Raw genomic sequence first — 6,000 nt, forward strand, 5'->3', positions numbered from 1 at the left:
CCGCTTCTGGTGCAACGGAACACCATGACGGAAACCAGAGCGCATGGAAATGCTGTTTACCTTCCCAGCGCAGCAGTACCTATTTATCTACTTGCACTGGTATGCTTTCGAACTGTTAGGTTGGCAGTTCCAACTCCATAGGCAACCACAGTATTGCAAGCCACCCCGGTTTCCGAGAGGTGTGAGATTCCAGGGGTTCCAGGTGCTTACCCAGAGTTTGTGCTCCTTTAGGAATAAGGCACAGCAGAGACCACAGTCTTCCCTTGATATCAATTTCATAAATGTCCATAGCCAATGCTATTTTTTCTAGAAAGAGGTGTCAGAACTCTCCATGAACGCTTCCCTTGTTCTCTTATAATGGCAATGGTGCCCACCCGAGAGGGGCCAGAACTGAGTTCCAGCAAATTCCAGCAAATTATATTTATATAAGCCCTGTCGATAACAAGACACTAGTGAAATTGATAAGGCCTGGATCTTCTGCATGCAAATTGTATTCTCTACCAATGAGCTATAGCAGTTCATTCTAATGCAGCTGATTGTTGTGGAAAGGACAATCTGGGAGAAGACCTTGCAAGAGGGGTTATTCCAGCTGCTGAGCCCCCCATGCACCTGGGTAGCCAGCAAACAAGACAGGTTAATGTTCTTGCCTATGGCCAGGAAGAGAGAGGGTCAGTTTGGGGATAGTGGGGGGGGGGCGAGAACTGCTCCAAGGACATGTTGTTTGCTTTGGGGTGAACTGATGTTACTTTAAACAGCGCCCCCCCCTGCCACCCTTGAGCCATTGTGAACAAACAACAAATAACACAAAACACCCCAAATCGCCATCATTTTCCTTCCCTGAAAACTGATGCTATAGGATGCTGTTCTTCCAAAGCTTCCTAGTGCTTGGATCAATAACTGAAATCCAGTGAGTCAGGGAGGTCTGGGGGTGGGATAGTTCTTCTTTAAGTTTGAATATCAATATTCACAACCAAATCCTGAGCCTGGATACAGTTCTGGGGCGGATCCCCAGGAATCTCTGGCTGAGATTAAGCCCCACATTTTATTTATTCCTGGGGTGGGCAGGTGATTTGAAGCTTTAATCTTTAACATTTCAGATAAAAGATAAATCTGGAGGCACCCCCTTTTTTTTAATTCCAGCATATCACAAAATGAGCAATGAATAAAACTTTAACTGGTGCAGGGAGAGGGCTTATTTATGAGTTTCAGCTGAAATTTGCTCGGCGAGGACCCAGAGGGGGAAATTGGCACTGCATACAGATGAGACTCCAGCTTGGTTTGATGGAGACAGGACTATAAATTGCAACTGCCAGACCCTCTTCTCTCCTCCCTTTCCCAGTTCTGCATTTATTTTATATTTTATATCATTTTATTTTTTCCTCTTATTTGCACCAATGTTATTGATTCCCAAAGGAAATTAAAATTCCTGGAGTCTCCGAGTGACTCCATCATTTTCCATGTGGGGATTTTAAGCATCCTCAAAGGGACTGGTGGTATATCTACACCTTTTGTACACAGCAATGTAGGCATTTTACAGAGATTTTGGTGTGGGTTGTTCATTCTATCTGAGCTTACAGTGCTTGAGATATAAAATGCACACAGACTACGGGAGAGAAAATTCCCAGAAACATTGTAATACTTCTTGCTATGTGTCTGGACTGGAGCTTGTGTAAAAGATTGTGCTTTGTGGTCTCTTTCCATAAGCAATAGCTTTTATAGGGTAAATTTTCTTGGGAAGAAAAAGCATTGGAGATTTATAGTGTCTTTGTAGTCATTTGTTTACTTACAAGTGTACAAGCCGAGCAGGCAATTTGAGGACACAGAGGCAGGTGGAGGCAGTAGCAGCACTTCAAAATCTAATCACACCGGTTCTCCCCCTACTCTACCAGACAAAGCAAAATTAATTTCACTGATTTTGCCCCACTTCAGACTCATTTGGACCATTCCAGATCACAGTGGGGTGATCCCATGACTGAATACAACCCATGGAAAAGAAAGTCACTCGGCGCCAGCAGATCAAGCAGATCAAGGCTGGGCTGCAAACTGATCTGTTTATTGAGCATTTGTCCTGATTTGTTCGCAGAAAAAAATCACAGAGGTTATATGACACTGAACATTCATTCTGATCTGTTTGTGTATTTGCCATAATAACATGCTGTTCCCTGTCATTTTTCTTACCACAACAAATTTGGGGGTTTGGGGGGTTTGTCACACACGAGTGTAAGAGCAGAAGCCTCAGAGCTGATTGCACTTTAGCTCGGTCCTTGGAGACAGAGCTGGCATCAGGATAATCCTCTCCCAGGGCTCACAGCTGGGCAATAGCTCAGTGGGAGAGCATTGGATTTGTATGCAGAAGGTCCCAGATTCAATATCCGGCAGGGGTGCCAACTTGAATAAAATATTGTAGGGGCGCAGGTAAGCCCCACCCCACATAATGAATCACATGACGCAATGCACCATTTGAATGGAAATGTCCAACTTGGTGGGGGCCTGGTCCCGTCAAATATTTTATTGTGGGAGTCGAAGCCCCCATAGCCCCTAGGAGTTGGCTCCTATGATCCCTGGCATCTCTAGGTAGGGCTGAGAACAGACCCTGCAGAGAAGCTGCCAGCTGGGGTGGGTAGTACTGAGCCAGATGGAGCAGTGGCCCAACTAGGTGTAAGGCTGCTTCATATGTTCTTCTTATGGGTGTCAAATCCACTTAACTGCACAACATAAATTTGCCTGCGTATGATTGAATCAAAATAGTGACAGTCTGGAAGCAGCCTGGAACAGATCTACTGGAAAGTATCTACCGTGTTAATAACTGCTCCTGTAGCAGTTCCCTGACTCTTAAATCGCCCCCACTCTCAACTGGTATTAGTTAGAGGGGAAGACTTGGGTTCTGAATGGCCGAATAATATTTGGTCAATTGAACGATCAGTTGTTGTTGTTGTTTAGTCATTTAGTCGTGTCTGAACACCCACCAATATTTAATAATCCACAGGTTTGATACTTAATGCTAATTACAAAGCCTGTTGTTGCGAAATGGTAACATTTATTTTTAGAATTCAAAATCTATCAATCAGTTTGTAATTATTATTCTATATACTGATATTATCCAATTTGCTAAAAGCAAGCTTTCTGAGTGTGAATTCCTTTGAGGCTGGGCTACCCTTGGGCCTGGACAAGAGGCTTCAGCTGGTGTAAATGGCTGCGGCTGGACTGTTGATGGGGACAGACCATCACCAGCTCATAGCTCTGGTGCTCAACAGCCTGCAGTGGCTGCCACCTGCTGCCAGGCCAGGCTCAAGGTTCCTGTATGATTTACAAGGCCCTTAACAACTTGGGTGCAGCATTCCTTATATCCCTGCCTGATCACTGAGATCTTCAGGGGAGTAACAAAGACCTTTTGATTAATGCAGGTATTTGAAGGAAGTTTTCTGTTTTTATTATTAATTTTATCCACTGCATGCTTCCTGTAATGTTTATGTGAACTGCTTAGAAACTTTGTTACAAAAGGAAGCAGCACATAGTAAATGCACCTTTTTTTTTTTTTAAAAAAAAGAGCTGTTTCACAGTGGAACAGTCTCCCTTGGGAGGTGGGGGGGGGATAAAAAAACTTTGGTAATTTAGCTGTATATAAATAACTGGTAGGTGGGCTCTAGGATCCTGTCAGAATCCTCATGCCTCCTTCCTGGAGCTGCGTTGAGGCATCTAATCATAAGCCTGCATTTTTATCAAGCTTATATTTTGATCAGGGCCTGTATCTTAAAATGAGCTTAAAGATCTTCAAATGTTTCATGCCAGGCAGAAGAGCAGCTGCCTAAGAACCTTGGCAATGTTTTTCCTCCTAGACAAGGGGGCCCCCTGATTTATAGCAGAAAACAATTCTCAAAGTCAAAAAGGGAATTACAGGCTGAGAGCGAGGACACTGACCCTACATATTACAGAAGATAAAAAAAAACAGAGATAAACATAATTAAGAGTGGGTAAATAGTAAAATAAAACCATGTGCCTCCCATTAAACTTGAGCCATATTTTCCTAAGGTTGAAAGGTCAAGAGCAGTGAAAAAGGCAACTGGCTTGGCTGGAGAAGAGGTTTTCTTTCTATCTTATTTTGAGGCTGGAAACTGTTCCTTCTTTTTTTTTTTTTACTTTGAAAAGGTTTATTCTTCTAAAAAGCTATGTTATGTATTAAATATATTGGCTTAAATGTAATTATGCAAAGGAATTAGAAGCTAAGAAATGTTAAATCCTTATGCTAGATTCTTATTTCATATAGTTGGAAGAGATTACAGGGGCCATCAGCCACCAGCCCAGCCCCCCCTGCCAAGCAGGAAACATCATTAGAGCATACATATGGTTGTCAAGCTTTTGTTTAGAGACCTCCAAAGGAAGGAGATCTTTCAATGATGATCCTTGACATCTGTTTAAGATAAAAATTTAAGATTAAACCATTTGTTTTGGAGGGCAATAGGGTGAGGTGAGCTGGTAATTAAGGTTCCTTGTTGAGACACATGTAAGATATATTACTACTTATTTGTCATTTATAGATAGAAGAATATATATCTTTTTGTTTCCCATAAAAGGACAAGAGGAAATGGGTGTATCTTTTGTGATTGGTTCTAGCAAACAGCCAATAGGAATTTCAACCAGGCTGATTGGACAGAGGCAGCCACAGGAGGAGCAAGGGGGCTGGATTAAGGAAATATAAGTGCTGGCCAGAATGGCAAGAGGCCAGGCCAGAGCTTGGTAACCATATACCACTGTGCCTCTCATTTATTTGTCTGACAAATAAATTATTATTTTAATTTCTCTATTGCTGCGTTGAATATTTCATTCCAGCTAAGCGTTAACCACAAGCAGGGTGCTACAGCGTAAGCACTTACCGGGCTTTGAGAAGGCACTCTCCTCAGTTGTGTGCCTGGTGCAACCACACTGCTTGCGCTGCCCCAAATCCATCTCTGGAATTTGTCTAATCATCTTTTAAAGAAGTGAAAACTGCATCTTGAATGGTGTATGCAGGAAGCAATTGAGCCCAGGTGTTCTGTATGTATTAGTCTATAAGGTGAGTGAGCTCTTGGGGCAGGACTTCAGGGTGCAGAACTTACCAGACCCAGGCTTCTTATCTCATCCACCTTTCACAAACTGGCACAAGGCCTTTAAGGTGCAGCACATTTTCACAGGACTGGCTGAATTGAGCTGTGACACAGCTACAGTTAGAATTTCTTATGATCTCAGGCAACCAATTCAATCTTGGCTTTAACCTTCAGTTCTGTTCTCTCCAGAGACCTCCTTGGAGAAAGGCACAGGGAGAGAATGACAAGGGGAGCGATGGGCAGATGGAGATGGCAGTGAGTAAACAAATGCTTCTCCCACTTGCCTTCTTCAAGCCGCTGCCCCGTTTCTCTCTTTTCTTCTCCCCTTTCCCCCTTTTTTCTTCCCCGTGTTGCTGCCACTGATCTATGCTAATCAAAGCCCTTTGATCACCAGCAGCCTCCTCTGGGGCACCGAGTGGATTGTCACTTCCAATCTGCTCCCCTCCCCGTATCAAAGGAGCCTTCTGTGCTGCTACTGGGGAGGATGGAAGAGATGGTTTGGGGAGGGAGGTGGAGGCAGAGGCACCTTCTTTGAAATGAGAATCTCTCCCTGGGTGTCAGCAGCGCAGGAGTCCATATGCCCAGGAGTGCTGCCCTGTGGGGTGAACGGCTGAGGTGCAGGTGCTGGCAGGCTTCTCCGGGGATGCCTCAGTCTGGTTCCATGATCAGGAGAAGGAGTGGCCTAGCAATCCCTCTGGAGTCAAGTGGGTGTAACAAGATCTCTGTGTCTCACAAGAAGACCAGAACAAACAAAGAATGATTAACATTACCACTTAAGAAACCAAATGTTTTAGAGTCACCCAACCCAAACTGCTGCTGGTTACCTGGCAACAGTGAATTTATTGAATAAATGAATAAAAGATATCAGTTAACTGTTGCTGGCTAAATGGCAGTATTTCCATCGATCAGAGTCCACGTT

This window comes from Podarcis cretensis, assembly GCF_951804945.1.
Source record: "Podarcis cretensis genome assembly, chromosome: 2".
NCBI lineage: Eukaryota > Metazoa > Chordata > Lepidosauria > Squamata > Lacertidae > Podarcis > Podarcis cretensis.